The sequence below is a fragment of the Notamacropus eugenii genome, chromosome 1, assembly GCF_028372415.1.
Source record: "Notamacropus eugenii isolate mMacEug1 chromosome 1, mMacEug1.pri_v2, whole genome shotgun sequence".
Taxonomy (NCBI): Eukaryota; Metazoa; Chordata; class Mammalia; order Diprotodontia; family Macropodidae; genus Notamacropus; species Notamacropus eugenii.
The window spans coordinates 483,643,312-483,660,579 of NC_092872.1; positions in this window are offsets into that span (position 1 = coordinate 483,643,312).

Here is a 17,268-nt window from a genome sequence, read left to right on the forward strand (position 1 = left end):
ACTTGCTAGGATGGACAAATCAAAAGTCAGAATTAAGGTTTCCAGGATATGCAGACAAGACTACTCTGATGGCAGAAAGTGAGGAATTAAGCAGCTTCTTGATGAGATTGAAAGAGCAGAGTGTAAAAACTGGCTTAAAGCTTAACATCAAAAAAAACTGAGATCATGGCAACTGGTCCCATCATTTCCTGGCAAATAGAGGGAGAAAAAACAGAAGCAGTGTCAGATTTTATATTCTTGGACTCAAAGATCACTGAAGATGGTGACTGCAGCCATGAAATTAAAAGATGCTTGCTTCTTAGAAGGAAAGCTATGGCAAATCTGGACAGAATACTAAAAAGTAGAGACATCACCTTCCTGACAGAGATCTGCATAGTCAAAGTTATGGTTTTTCCAGTAGCAATGTATGGCTGTGAGAGCCGGACCATCAGAAAAGCTACAGAATCAATGCTTTCAGACTGTGGTGCTGGAGGAGACTTTTGAGAGTCCCTTGGACAGCAAGGAGATCAAATCAATCACTACTTAGAGAAATTAATTCAGACTATTCACTGGAAGGTCAAATACTGAAGCTGAAGCTTGAATACTTTGGTCACATAATGAGAAAACAGGACTCACTGGAAAAGACCCTGATGTTGGGAAAGATTGAAGGCAAAAGGAGAAGGGGTCAACACAGGATGAGATGGATAGTGTCATGGAAGCAATGGACATAAACTTGGAAAGACTTCAAAAGACAGAGGAAGATAGAAGGGCCTGGCATGCTATGGTCCACAGGGTCATGAAAAGTTGGACGTGACTGACTGAACAGCAATGACAAGCTCCAAGAATCAATACATCAGAAGACCCTGCCTCCAGAAAGTGTTACGCAGTGTGTCTACCATGCATAACATTGTGGAATTGGCAACGCACTTCTTAAAGTGATCCTAAACTCCTTATTTCTTGCTATTTCTTTCCCCCAGTGGTTCTCTCTTCCATCCACCTACAGAACCCTGCCAGCCTCATGCTGCCCTTCCCTAATTTCTTTATGAAAACCTGTTCTCAAGACTCTTCATTCACAGGAGCTCAGAGCATTGTCCTTTCCAGGGGTATTTTCTTTTTAAAGCAAAAGGTAAGAAGCTCTGATAGCACTATTTCAGATATCTGTTCAAAGAGGGTTTCAGGGACCACACTGGGGACCTTTCTAGTCCCTTGAAATCAATCAGGTAGAAAATGATTTCCTTCATCTGTGTCTAAAGCCAGGCCAGGCTATCCTTTCGAATTAGTATCCTCTGTGTGTCACTAATCTGTACCCAGCTCCAACATGAACCTGATGGCTTATTATTTTTAAATGAAAGGAAAGTAAGATTAATTTTGTTTAAAGATTACTGGATAGCCCTCCAATCCACCAGAGATGCCCAGGGGTGTTGTGAAATGAGGGGCTGGAGAGGAGCTCTGTGGGACGTGGAGCCTGTAGCCCAAAGAGCCATGAGAAAATCAGAAGGAACAAAGGGAATCTGGCCAGTAGGGAAATCTTCTGAAATCGAAATGAGCAACACGTCCTCATCAATCCAGGGGGAAAGACACTCCAGAGCCAGCTACTGGGTTATTAAGAAGGCTCCAAAGCACAATTTGCAATGTTAATCTTTCAGACCGAGGACTCAAAGGCCTTAGAAATGCTACTTTGTGTATTACTGGCCTTTTCATAGGATTATAGGATTTTGAGCATTAAGGGACCTTAAAGAACAGCTAGTCCAACCCCTTCATTTTACTGTTGAGGAAACTGAGGTACCAAGTAGTGAAATCCCTTTCCAATGGTCACACAGATATACATTACAGATCCAGTACTGAAACACAAAGTCTCCACTTCCAGATTCATTGTTCTTTCTAGTACACCATGCGGTTATCCTTTTGTGAATGAATGAGGCACTTACTAAGAACTTACTGTGTACTTTTATTAGAGTGCTTTAGGACTAGAGAGTGAAACTGATAGTTGTTTGCCCCTTATATGCTATATTATGGACAAATAAGGCAACTAAGTGTTCTCTGATCTTGTCTTCTTTTCAGATGCCTCCAGGTATTCATGTGAACAATTCCTGCATGTCTGCAACATATTCTTCATCTCCACCTGTCAAAACCGTCCTCTTTTTTTCAAGGCCAGAGCAAGTGCCACTTACTCCATGAAGCCTTCCCAGATTCCCCTTATTGAAAAGGAGCTTCACCTCTTGAAATTTTCCTGGATGCTTGTTGACTGTGCTGGGTTGTGTCCTTTGCTGAATTGAGTTGGATTACCTTGTATTTCTTTTTAAATACAGGGTGTCCTATCCTTTTATCTGAATGCCTATTGTATTACATCCTATTTTGTCTTTGAGGGCAGAGACAGTTATTTTCCACTTTGATGTCATCCCTCTCCTAGTTCCCAGACTGTGCCTTGAACACAATAGGTACTTAATAAATACCTGTTGAATTTGAGTTGTCTCCTACTGCTCAGATATGTAGGTAGCTTTCCCTTCACAGAGATGAGCTCAATGGGACTCTGAACTTGAAGAATGGATGGGCAAAGTCACAAGCTCATTCTCAGCAACCACACAACATGAATTAATCAGAAATAGAGTCTCTTCTACTAATATCTTGTTCCTGCTGCTGGTGCCCAAGGTAGAATGACTCCTCCCAAATAAAGCAATGTTTATGACGCTGGGAGAGACCCTGTGGACAAGTCCTAATGACAGGCACAACCACAGTACCTGACTGTGAGTGAGTCACTCCAACTGCCGGAGCCTGAATATTTCCTCATGTGGGAAATGGGACCAGTTGTGAGGAAACGGCTTTATAAATCTCAGAGCATTGTCTAACTACTAAGTACCCCAAGATGATGAGCACTTTGTCCCACCCAACACTCTTTGAATATACTGACAGCTCAGAGAAAAATTCGGTTGTCAAATAAGCAGTCAGTTTAATGGCAGGAAGAAGTGTTTCCATTTCTGTACTGCTTTATGGTTTACATAACCCCTTCCTCACAACACACTTGTGGGGTAAGTAGAGCAGGGGTTATCTCCATTTTGCAGATAGAGAAACTGAGACTCAGAAGTTAAATAGCTCTCTCACAATCATACAACTGGGAAGTGGCAGATCAGGGATGTAAAGACAAATGTTTTTAATTCAGTTCTAAGCTCAATGCCCGTAGCAGTATATATTTTATTAGCTGATCTGTGTTGACTACCTCCCCTAAATTCCTCCTGGACTTTGGGAGATTCATGGAGATGACCTTGCTTTATCAAAGGTTATGCTGGTAGAGTTCAGGGCCTGTCAGCCTGGAAAGGTATGGAGCATGAGCTCAGCAGTTGACTGTTGTCTGAGGGCCAGTCCAACAGTGCTCAGAGGGTCATCGCTTGGCCAGAGAAGAGGCCGTGGCTGTTCATGAATCCGTCTACTAAGGGGTGAAAAAGTTTGAGTCTTGATCAGAGAAAAGAGTCTTGATCTTGACTCCAGTAAAGACAGAATTTTTAAAGCAAAATTGTTATTATTGAGTACAGTAATTTTAGTGTTTCATCAGGAAATGTAATGTTTTACCATTTTTCCCCTCAAGTATTTGATTGAAACAAGTCTGTTCCCTTCTTGAGTTTTCCATTGTAAACCCTCCCTCAGAGATATTGCCATGGAGACTAGGTAGCTTGGAGGGATTCCTGGCATTACTCAGAGTGAAAGGAAGGAAAGAAGCCTTTGTTAAGCACCTACTATGTGCCAGGCATTGTCATCTACAAATATTACCTCATTTGACCCTCACAATAACCTTGGGAGTAAGTATTATTATTATGCCCCATTTTAGAGATGAGGAAACTGAGGCAAAGAGAGGTTCAGTGATTTGCTCGAGGTCATACAACTAGTAAGTATCGGAGGCTACATTTGAACTCAGGTCTTCCTGACTCCAGGGTCACGCTCTATCTATTGCCACCTAGCTGACTGCTTTGACTTCAAAGTAATTTCCTTCAGGAGATAAGACACATGAAGGAAAGGGAGAAAAATAAGGTAGAAGGTCTATACCTAGGTCCTGGTTCCTCCTGCCAAGCTGGTAGAGAAAGAGGATAGGGCATATAGGGCATACCTCACTCCCTCCCCCCAGCCTCAACTATGGAGCATGGGACAGGTGATCAGACTGAGAGCAGAAGCCATGTGATGACCAGATGAAAAGAGATGCCTCAAGACTTAAGTCAATGAAAGTCAGTTGGAACTGAGAGCAGATTAGTCTAGACCATTCCTTGGAGACTGTGAAATAAGGCTGGCACCCTTGTCTTTCTCTTGCTTCCTTGGAATCCTGCACTAGGAATCTACCTCCCCTGTTTATACCTGACTGATCACATTCTTCCTGGTTGTCCCTCAGACCAGTGGAAAGAAGGGATGAAGAGGAGGAAGAGATTTAACCTTCCTTGACTTTCTATCTTAGGCAGGTAGGTGGTGTAGTGGACAGAACCCTGGACTTGGAATCAGGAAAACCTGAGTTCAAATCTAGATTGAGACACTTTCTGAGTGACCCTGGGTAAGTCACTTTATCTCTGCCTGAGTCAGTTCCCTCATCTGTAAAATGTAATAACTCACCTACTTCCTAGGGTTGTTGTGAGGATCAAATGAGATAATATTTGTGAAGTGCTTTGCTTAATATGCTAGCCATTATTTTTATTGTAGCCTGCTATACCTTGAATTAAGTACTTATTTATGTTCCTATACTATTTGAAATCTCTATTGAAGCACCTTAATTGAAGGCTAGAGATTTGAGAGAGGGGTAGTGGATCTAAAAAGGAGAAGAGATCTTGTGAATCATTGTATTGAGCAGAACTGCAGAGTGTTTTTATGGTTCATCATTGTTACAGTATTGTTGTTACTGTGTACAATATTTTCCTGGTTCTGCTCACTTCACTTTGCATCAGTTCTCCAGTTTTTATGAAACTATCCCCTTCATCGTTTCTTATTGCACAACAGCATTCCAGTTATAACTTGTTCAGTTCATCGCCAATTGATGAGCATCCCCTCAGTTTCCAATTCTTGGCCACCACAAGAAGAACTGTTATAAATAGTTTTGTGCACATGGGTCCTTTTCCTTTTCTTTGATCTCTTTGAGGTCACAAATCTAGAAGTGGTATTGCCGAGTCAAAGTATCACAGCTTTATAACCCTTTGGCAATAGCTCCAAACTGTTCTGAACCTATTTATTCCCCAGATGGTTCATTTGAACTTGAGAAGAAACTTGAAAAAATGAGCTGTAGAAATGGGAAGTAGAAGTTGGTGTCTTTGCTTAGGTGTTTATACTCGCTGTACGCAGCACCTAACCAATCACAACCTGGCTGTACATGTATTATGTCCAGGTGCCAAAACCCAATGGGCCATACCTTTCTACTGGAAGTAGGGGAAAAATCAGACTCACCAAAGAGAAATTTAGCCCACTTGTCAGGAACATAATTATCCAGACCTTCCCACCTCTGCAAAGGAGTAAGAGGTGTCTTCTGCTCACTGTAATAATTCTGCAACTTTTGCTGTCAGTGAGAGTTGTTTGCGGTAGCTGATCTTCCCATTTACATGGTTGTACTTACTATATATGTTATTTCCTTGGCTTTTCTAGTTTCACTCTGTATCCGTTCATGTAAGTCTTTCTATGCTTTTCTCTATTTATCTTATTCACTGTTTCTTATGGCACAACAATATTCCACTACATTCATGTACCACAGTTTGTCTAGCCATTTCCCAATCAACGAACATCTAATTTCTTTCAAACCAGGCTTTGTTAACTTCAAGGTTGCTTTCTTCATTGGAAGTAAGAAACATAGTGTGGAGTGGAAGGGCTGGAAGTCCAGGAATCAGCTTACTGATCTGTATGGTCCAGGCAAGTTTCTTTGCTTTCCTAAACCTCAGTTCCCTTGACTGTAAAAAAGGGATAAGGATATTGTCTTCATCTACCTCAAAGAGATGCTGTGAGGAAGGCACTCTAACAACATCAGAGCACTACAGAAATTGAGGCTATCGTAATTCATGTGAGAATTTTAATTTTTTTAAAAAAAATTAACAAAATTAAAAAATAGGATTTACAGCTAGAAGGAACTTTTTAGAAATGTTCTAGTCCAATCTTTCATTTGACAGATGAGAAAACTGGAACCCAGAGACTTGCTTAAGGTCACACAGTCGTTTCTGGTTTATTTTTGCTGTGCCAAACCCATTTCATATAGCTAGTTGACCAAAGTCCTTTTTTCTGGGAAGACTTCATTCTTTCCCAGAATGGATCCTTCTCTTGGACTTCCTCTCTCCTGTCTCTTCCCTCTCTTGGGCAGTTCTTTTCTCCTCCTTTTTTGGTCCTGAAATGAGTTTCATTTTCAAACCTGCCATGGGCACTTGGCCTGATCAGAATGTACCCTTTAAGAGTCTAAGATGGGTACCTGATGGCTACCCAAAGTGGAGTAGAAATGGATAGGATTAATGGGATGCAGTACTCAGGATTTACTACACTCTCTGGTAGGCTAAGAAAGAGTTAATGGAAATAGTCAGATCTCTTGATTAAAGTGCCATCTCCCTGCACAAGACTGGGGAGTGGGCAGGTGGGGGAAGGTAGGGAGAAAAGGATGAACTCTTCAGATTAGGAATAAAGGAAGATCATATTTTTTTCCCCCCAAATTGTAGGTTTTAAAGGCACTTAAAAAACTATGAGATGGGACTTGGTTTAAACTCTAAGCTCGGACTTGGTTTAAAAGATGAGAGATTTCGTAGGCTCTCCATCTGTAATCAGTCCTAGAGTGTCAGGACTGGAAGGGTCCTTGGAGCTCATCTAATCCAGTCACTAAATTTTGCTATTCAAATTAATAAGCATTGAATTTTCTCTTCCTCTTACCTTTCCTACCCCATGGTGGGAGAAGGTGGGGAGGAAAGACCAAACCCTAGTCACAAACATGCTTAGTTAAGCAAACCAAATTCCCACACTGGCCACATTCCTCCTGCATCTTGAAGCCATCACATCTCCATTTGGAGGCAAGACTTTTGCTTTCAAGTCAAAGTTACTCTTTCCAGTTTGTAAAGTACTCAGAAGGATGCTCACCTTCAAATCAGAAGGACTGCTTCTGAGTTCCCACTCTGCTCCTCATGAGGCATCTGAGCTTGGGAAAAACCTGCTTCCTTGTCTGTAAAATTTGGAGACATACTTGCACCCATCTCTTTGGGCTATCTGAGGTTCAGATGAGAATGTGTGTATGTGAATCACTTTGTAAACCTTAAAGAAAGTGGTTACTTTTCTCGCATCCAGTTACACATTTGGAACTATGTGAGGTTTGGAACCAAAAGACTTGGATTCACATCCCAGCCCTGCTACTTAGCTGCATCACCTTGAGCAAAGCAATGCCTTTCTCTGGGCCTCAGTTTACTCATCTGTGACATCTTATCTGGACAAGATGACATCTCAGGTCTCTTCCAATTATGAGCCTAGCCTAATCACAACCTTTTGCTGCTCATGGGGAATTAACTGGATTCTCTGGGGAGCAGGAAGAAAGAAGTGATGGACCATGACCCACAAAGACTCTGAGAAGATCCCACTCACCAGCAGTAGAAAGACTTTGAGTTAGTACCTCAGAAGTCAATAATTTGGATGAAGAAGATACTTTGTCCTGTCACCTATAGTACAGCAGCTAGGTGGCACAGTGGACAGTGCTGGGCCTGCAGCCAAGAAGACTTGAATTCAAATTTAGCCTCAGATACTTACCAGGTGTGTGATCCTAGGCAGGTCACTTTAACCTCTGTGTGTCTCAGTTTCCTTAATTGTACAAAGGAGATAATAATAGCACCTACTACCTAGAGTTATTGTGAGGGTCAAGTCAGATAACATTTTTAAAGGGCTTACCACAGTGCCTGGAAGATATTAGGTACTTAATAAAGGTTTCCTTCCTTCCTACCTACCTATAGCAAAGTCCATTGATTCTGCCTCACCTGGAGGGAGACCTCAATTCAGATTTGTTCTTAATTTAAAGGCTGCTATTTTTCTGCCTGGTACTTCAATTGTAGACCCTGAGGGTCTAGAAACAATGACAGTGATGCTGGATGTTGATAGTCATTTTGGACCATCTACCAACTCAGGCTTGGAAATTCAGGCCTATAGGTTTGAGAATGTTAATGGTCAACCAAGACTGGAGGCTGGCAAACTACAGCCTGCACGCTCACAGCCAGGATGTTAAGAATGGTTTTTACATCTTAAAATATAATAGAACTTTACTTCAAAATGTAAAAACCATTCTTAGCTCATAGGCCATACAGAAACAGGCCATATTTGGCCCCCAGGCCACAGTCTGCCAACTGTATTCTAGACCATCAGCCACCTCCCATAGAAATGCAGACAGATCAACAGGTCACTGAAGGGCTAAAATCATATAGTCAGTGACCAGACTAACTTAGGATGGTGCAGGCAAGCTGAAAGGTTTTGTCTTTATTGTCAGATGACAACACAAATACACGTCCATGTTCTTTGACTGTAATTTACAAAGTTTGGTTTGGGCTGACTCCTGTTAACCATGAATGCATGACTTCTGGGTTTATAGCTGATATGCTTATTTGCTAATATGCCAATTGGCTGCATGTACTATAGATGCTTGGGCAGGTGAAATGCTCTGCATGTAATTTAGACATTTTGTCACTGGCAGTTCTGTCAAGTAATGCTTTGAATTGTTTTTACTGCATACAATATGAATAACAGCTAGCATTTATATAGTTTGTTGGCAAAGTGCTTTACATATGTTATTTTATCTATATTCACAACAACTCTGTGAGGTAGGAGTTATTACCCCCATTTTGCAGATGAGGAAACTGAGAGTAAGAGTGACTTACTTGCCCAGGGTAACATTGCTAATAAGTATTTAAGCTGGGGGAATGATCATTACCAACCACATATTGAGCTAGGGTGAATGGGATATTCAGGAGGCAAGATGCTAGCTAGATATGCCACATGGTACACAGGCTTCGGGGCTGAGCTGGACTCAATGACTGGCAAAAGGCAGAATAAGAGAAGGGCAGAAGCTGGAAAGCTTGCTCTAAGGCAAGGGTTTGGAGTCATTTCTAATGCCATAGCTTTCATTTCCAGGTAAGATTTCAATAAGTGGACTCTAATCAACACGTGAGTGAGTCATTCTTTTCAGGTCACCTGCAATTGGGAAAAGAGTCACTGTGTATTGGAGACAAACATAAACCAAAAAACATGACTTTTGATGCAATTAAATCATACCCTTAGATTAGTTAATAACAGCATTTATCCTCTTCTTCTTCTTCTTCTTCTTCTTCTACTACTACTACTACCACTACTACCACTACTACCACTACTACTACTACTACCACTACCACTACTACCACTACTACTATTACTATTACTACTACTACTACTACTACTACTACCACTACTACTATTACTACTACTACTACTACTACTACTACTACTACTACTACCACGACTACCACCACTTGAGAGTTGAACCTAGCTCCTCACTTTTGCCTAGGGAAGATGGGAAAGCTAGAGCTTGGCATGCTCTTAGTGGCTTTTGCAGATATTGCCCTATGAATAGTCTTCAAACCCCTTCTCCCTTAATGCCAGTGTCAGGCAAATGGTCCTGGGGTGAGTGGGGTAGAAGGGGATGGAGCATTTAATACCTCCCAAGTCAGTGTTCATTGCCTGGACAGAGGGAGGAACTAAAGGAAGGGAAGAATTAGCTGTGAAGAGGAAAAGAAACTTTGTGGTAGACTGGGGACTGAGTCCCAGGTTTCCCAACTCCTAGCCTAATAATCTACCCACTGCACAGGCCAGGGAGGAAGATTGAGGAAAGAGGGGAGAGGGGATAAAGAAATGAAGGAGAAGGTGGGAGTGAAGGAGGAAGTCACTGAAAGCAGAATTAAAGCCCCTCGCTGCAGGGAAACTGTGCCCTGGGCTCAGGATCTCCAATCTCTGGCACTGATGGGCACCCATTCTCCTGCTTCCAATGCCCATTTCTGAGGATCTGATGCTTCATCAGGAGGATTTAGCATGGTGAGCTGCCCAGATTCCTCACTCCTGGCAGTGAGGTTAAGAAAATGAAGAAGGAAGAGGAGAGAGAAAAGGGGAGTGAATGACTAACTCTATAAAGGTGCCTCATGTGAATGAGTAAAGTTCTAACTAACTCATAGGCAAAAGGGCAGAGCATGAGGAAAACTAAAGATAAAATAAGTTGGAAGAATTAAGTTAATGGGACTATTAAATGGTCCATATTTTGCAACTAATGAGGCCCCTCTGAGGGAGAAATAGGGAAATACAAGAAAGCACCAGAACTCGAGCTGACTCAAGGCACTGGGGCTAATGAAGTCACTAGAGATTTGGAATTCTGTTGGCATATCTGACATCATTTTATGTAAGTGTCATTTAAATTCATTCTAAGGAAGAAAAAGAAAGAAGAAAGAAGAGAGAGAAAGAAAGAAAGAAAGAAAGAAAGAAAGAAAGAAAGAAAGAAAGAAAGAAAGAAAGAAGAAGGAAGGAAGGAAGGAAGGAAGGAAGGAAGGAAGGAAGGAAGGAAGGAAGGAAGGAAGGAAGGAAGGAAGGAAGGAAGGAAGAAAGAAAGAAAGAAAGAAAGAAAGAAAGAAAGAAAGAAAGAAAGAAAGAAAGAAAGAAAGAAAGTGAGAGGAAGCCTTTTGTTAATGGAAGTGCTCAGGTGCCAGGAAATCAGCTGTGGTTTTTCTAACAAGAAGAGGAAGCCACCAAGTAGAAGCCAAGGTCTGAATTGGGAAACTTCAGATAATTGCAGACAAAGTAGTTACAAAAATAAAATAAATTCCCTGTGGGAGGGTGGGTAAAGAAAGTATAAGTATAGGCAATAAATAGGAAAATCGATCTGCCTAAGTTGGTGCTGATAGATGTAGTCAAGATATGGGATGTGGTCTGGGCTGGGTGGGCACCCAGCTACCTCCCTTCAAACCTCCACTCTATTTCTTGATGGAATCAGGAGAAAAGGATGTTATCTATTTTTTTTAAAATGCAAATCACAAATGATAGAAAATCACAGATTCTGGAGCTGGAAAAGACCTTAGAGATCATCTCCTTCAATTCTCTCCTTTTAGAAATGGGGGGAATGAAGCCCAGTGAAGCTAGGTGACTGGTCTAGAGTCATACAGGTAGGGAGAGAGCCAGGATTTGAACCCAGCCCCCCTGACTCTGAGTCCACTGCCCTTTCTGCTAAACGACCCTCCCTCTCTCAATGTCAGTAATATGAGCATAAAGAACCAATTCAGTAATAGATGATCTCATGGTCCAATTGAAGTGTGGGCCATTGGTCACTCGTACACAGTGCCTATCAGGTCACTTTTCCTCCCATCATGGACAAACACGTCAGGACTGCTTTGCTAGAGATCATATCTGCTTCACCTGATTTCAGGTTTCTGCCTACCAATTCTAATAACTAACAAGAAGATAAAACCACCAATTTGATCACTCAATTATCATCAGTCAATTCAATCTGATTATAGAAAGAGGCCTCAAGTTTTTTAAAAATTTTTTTAAATTTAATTTAATTTATTTTTTTAATGTTCTACAATCACTACCATAAAACTTAGATTTTTACCCCCCCCCCACCCTTCTCCCTCCCCAAGACGGCATACAATTCTATATAGGATCTACATATACTTTCCTATTGAATACGTTTTCACTATAGTCATGCGATGCAGATGAACTAAAATAAATGGAAGAAATCATATAACAAATCAAAACATAATACACACACACACACTGTACACATACATGATTTGCTACATTCTGCAAATGAATTGCATAGTTCTCCGCAATAGTACTCCATTACATTCATATACCATAATTTATGCAGACGTTCCCCAATTGATGGGCATCTCCTTGACTTCCAGTTTTTGGCCTCCACAAAGAGAGCTGCTATAAATATTTTTGTACATGTGGGACCCTTTCCCATTTTTATGATCTCTTGGGGATATAGTCCTAGAAGTGGTATTGCTGTGTCAAAGGGTATGTATATTTTTGTAGCCCTTTGGGCATAGTTCCACACTGCTCTCCAGAATGGTTGGATGAGCTCACAGCTCCACCAACAATGAATTAGTGTTCCAACTCTCCCACATCCTCTCCAGCATTTATCATTTTCTTGTTCTGTCATGTTTGCCAATCTTATAGGTGTGATGTGGTACCTCAGAGTTGTTTTGATTTGCATCTCTCTAATCAAAAGTGATTTAGAGCATTTTTTCATATGATTATAGATATTTTAATTTCTTCCTCTGAAAATTGCCTGTTCATATCCTTTGACCATTTATCAACTGGGGAATGACTTGTATAGTTATACATTTGAGTCAGTTCTCTATATATTCTAGAAATGAGAGGCCTCAGGTTTTTTAAAAATAAATTTTTATTTTTACATCACCTAAATTCCCAGAGAGACAGCTCTTATGATAAAGATTTTCAAAAAAAAAGAAAAGGAAGGGAAAAATATCAGCAAAAAATGACAAGCACATCACAAAAATCTAAAAATACATGTAATGTTCCACCCCTGAGGACTCCCTCACCCTACCTCCTAACAGAATGAGGTGGTTTTTTCCATGTCTCTTTTTTGGAGTCAAAAGAGCTCTAAGATCAAAGGAGCTCATGATTGGAATATTAGTCAATGAATGAATGAATGAATGAATGAATGAATGAATGAATGGAGAAACAAAGCATTTATCAAGTACTTACCATGTGCAAAGTCATCTCCTAAGTGCTGGGAATACAGAGAGAAAAGTCCAGCAGAACCCTGCTCTTGAGGCACTCACATTCTTATGGGGTAGAAAATATATAAGGGAAGGTTTTGGCAGCAAGTCACATAGAAAGGTCTCATGGTTCTCAGGTTACATCATCAAAACAGATGGTCCTGTCTCTTTTTTAATGTCAGGTGCTGACATTTTTTTCTAGTCACTAACTCTAAGACTATCTACCCAGGTAGAATTGTCATGATCTTCTGTGGGGGAAAAGAGTACCCATAATGATGAAACTGGGCATCCCTACAGTGTTTGTACATACACACACACACACACACACACACACACACACACACACACACACACACACACACACACACACACACACCTCTATATCCTTTATACAGTAGGTATTCGTAACCAGTAGGTATATCATAACCAAATTAGCTAAACTGAATTGACAGAGTCTAAACCATAAAAGTGATTTCTGAAAATTTCAAAGGAGAGATTTGCCAAAACTGGCAGTCCTTTTTACATATTCAGAATGCTTGTTTGGGCAACAGTTCTTCCATTCACTTTTCCACCACGGTGCCACATATCAGGCAGAAGGCCTATAGTTGGCTTTGCTGTGCATTGTTTGGGATGATGGCTGAGTCTTCTGCTTTCTGACTGAGATATAACATTCTAAGAATAGGTTTGGAGGCACTCTAAAAATCTTCCAAGACTGCCCAGTCAAGACCAACCAACACTAACCTAGTACTTCTATAGCTACTGAAAGGGAACAAGTACCTTGTATCATTCACACACAACTTGTCCATCCTCCAGTACCTTTCCTCCAATGTAACTTTTCAGATATGTCATGTGGGAGCTCCTATATAATGTTCCAGCTCCAGGAAGGCTTAAACTTCTCATAGGTCTGCAGGCCTCACAAACCTTTCCTAATTATTAATAGGTGTTTGAGCTGGCCTGTGGGAATACTTATATTATCTCACTGATCTGGGTAGGCAGATTGAAAACCATTCACACTTTATCCTGTATATCTATTTCCTCCCATATATCCTCCAGTGGGGCCCTATCCAAAATGATCAATGGCTTCCTCTTTTAGGCCTTTTTTTTTAAACATTACCAGGTACAAGAATAGCACCACTTAGCTCATGTATTTGTTAACCTTTGTTCTTACTATATGGCCAGTCCACCTCCTTTTCCAAGCATACATCTCCTGGATGATTCCTTTTATGACTGTGGGAATGGTTTGCAAATACGGCTGTTATAACTGTTTGGTCAGGGACCTCCCCAGTCTGCTACTCACTCTCCTCTCATCATTGACAGCTCCCACTGTCAACTCTCATTCCTCTTGTCCTGGCCCCATACCAACAGTATATTCCTACTCTACCTAAAAGTCTCTTGAACAGTACTTTCCCTCTTAGCAGCATTAAGATGTTCAGACCTCCTCCTCCCCTCATCCTGGGACACAGGAGTGCCCCAAGCACCTGCTGATTAATTCCTAATATGATTTTCATTTCATTCACAGTCTTTTCATAGTGCTTTACCCACCTCTGTCATCTCCCCAAGTCCTTTACTTTCCTTCTAGGTAACATATAAGAAAAACTCTTTCAGGATCTTTGCCAGGAAAACCCCAAATGAGGTCACAAAGAGTCAGAAACCACTGAACAGCAAGAGTATTCCTTTCTCTCTCTCTCTCTCTCTCTCTTTCTCTCTCTCTCTCTCTTTCTTTCTGGTCTTTTCCACAACCTTAAACCCAGTGCTGTCTGAAGCCCATAGATTGGACAATAGGTCCCTGTTCAAATTTCCCTTTATGGCTGTTTTCTGGACCCTCCTGGCTTCAGAGTGATTATCAATAGTAACTGCTACTCTTTCCCTCCCAGCTTGATTTACTTACATTTTTTTCTTTTGATCATTAAAGGGGCCATTCCCTGATAAATTCTTAAAGAGGCCTATTCACTGAATGGGCATCACCTCATTCTAGGTAAGCACATGAATAGGCCTTAGATGAAAAAGGCCAAGGTCTCCCATTGCATCCTGGGCCATCTCCAGTCATCCTGATGAATATCTGGTCACTGGATTCAGATTGCTCTGGAGGAGAAGTGAGGCTGGTGACCTGCACAGCCCTCCTTCACTCAAAACAAAGTCAAGTGCAAGTCATGCCATCATTTCTCTGATGTCACGGTCTTCTTCAAAAACAAAGGATGAACACAACAACAAGAAATAAAAAAAGATACAAAAGCCTATCATCCTAGATGATGAATTCAGATCAGTTTTATTGTAGTTATGAAATAACAGAACTGTTCCCAGAGTCCTCATAACCAGATTTTTATTGGGTACTATCTCGTGGGTTATAAATTTAGAGTTGGAAGGAAACTTAGAGGCTATGGAGTCTAACTTCCTCATTTTACAGAAGAGGAAACTGAGACAGAGAGCTTAAGTGACTTGTCCAGAGTCATACAGCTAGTAAGCACCTGAAACAGGATTTGAACCCAATTCTTTCTGATTCCAAATACAGTGCCCTACCCACTATGGCAAATAGACTCTCATATCCAGGAATCCATGTATTTGACATCATGCATGAATAATAGATGTCGGCACTTTGCAAAGTTTAAAGCGCTATTTTAATGACAGTTATTAATATAGCAAATGCAAATTATCACTTCTAATAATAACAGTAACTACCATTTACATGGTGGTTTACAATGATCAAAGAACCTCATGGACATTCTGTCATTATTGTTATTATCTCAGAAACGGATCAAACAGTTGATTAAAGCTCACTGTTGAATGCCTAGTTAATTTTAAGCCACAAAGCCCATCTCTCCCGGGCTGAGGGTTTATAGCCACAGCTCCTGGCATAGCTCATGCCAGCCACAGCACACTCATCCCACTTCCAATTTATATCACATTCAAATATTTTCAATATGCTCAAATTAATTCACAGCCCTCAATGGCATTACTCCATAACTTCTTTCATATTTACATGTAATAACAGTAATTTACAAGCTGCCAATCTGTTTCCATTCCTCAGGAAGCTCAGTTGCATTCCAAATATGCATTCTGCATGCAAAGGTCTAAATTATTTACAGTGATTATTCTATCATGTTTGTGTATTCCAATTTTCCATTTCATCTTGGCTATACCCAAAAGCATCACAGAAAGCATTATTGCATTCAACATGTCCCTCCTCTGCAAATGTTCACAGGATGCTCAGAGATCATGTAGTCTAAATTTCTCATTTTATAGATGAAAAATCCAAGATATGGGCAGATTAAAGTGAGTCATACAAAATCACTTAGGCAGTAGAGATCAGCATAGGGATTCAAACCCAGGTCCTCTAACTTCAAATCCCATTCTCTGTAAACAACACACCATTATAATGGTGAAACACTTCAGTGGATCTGTGATTTCATCTATATGGGAACTCTCTCCAATAGTGCAAGGAACAACTCATCTTCCCTTTTCATCCTGTGTGACTCATGGCCATGTACTGCTGTACAGTCTTAGCTCTTTCTGTCTCTTTTCCCACTACTTGATCACTATTAATGCAGAGATAGATAGGGGCTGCAAAAGACTAAGGAATATTTTCTATTTTTCTTTATTTCAGAGGTTGTCAGGGACAAAGAGTCTATTAACTATTATCCAACCTCTGCATTCCCTATAAGGTGGGTCCTCAGAAAGCAGAAATTATCTTTTGCTGGAACAGTGCTCAAATCCTGCTGTGCATGAGAGAATTTAGCAGAGCATGGTATTTAAGAGGTGTAGTTTTTGAGAACTAAGTAGGGTGACATCACTCTGTGCCCCAATTATTACTGTGTGCAGGATAATAATCAAATATGCCATTGATAATCAATATTGTCCAAAGATAACATTTCCAGGCAAATGTCATTTCAAATAATGGAATGGTTCTAAAAATGTATGTGAAGCATTCTATAAACTATAAATTACCAATATGTATCAAGTATTATTTTTAGAATTAATGTAATAATATTTAATAATCATGATGACTCACATTTTCATAGTACTTTAAGGTTTAAAAGCATTATAACAATCCTGTGAGGTAACGAGTACAATTACTATTATTCCTATTTTACAAATGGTAAAAGGGAGGCTCAAAGACATTTAGTGACTTACTCAAGGACACATAACTAGGGGAGGGAATTACGGTGTAGGAGCAGAGGACAATAGAAGTCAGGGCTGAAATTGATCTTAAAAATTAGTTAGTCACTACCCTTCATTTTACAGATGAAGAAACTGGTATAATGGAAAAACTCCCAGTCTGAGAGCTAAGAGGCTTAAGATGTCCTATACATGGCCCTGTCACCAACTTTGTAACCTTGGAGAAGACACATCTTCTCTAGGCCTTGGTTTCCTCAACTGTGATATGAAGAGACTGGAACTCTAGATCTCTGACTGTCTATTCTAAGAATTAGAATCAAGATTCTTTAATTCTTTTAGGAGTTTTTGTTGGGTCTGTGTCCAGTCTGCATTTTCCTTTGAGGTTTTGCTTGTAGATGTTTTCAAGCCATTGTAATCTTTTGAGTTTGTGTCTTGAGTTTTCCTGTCATCATAG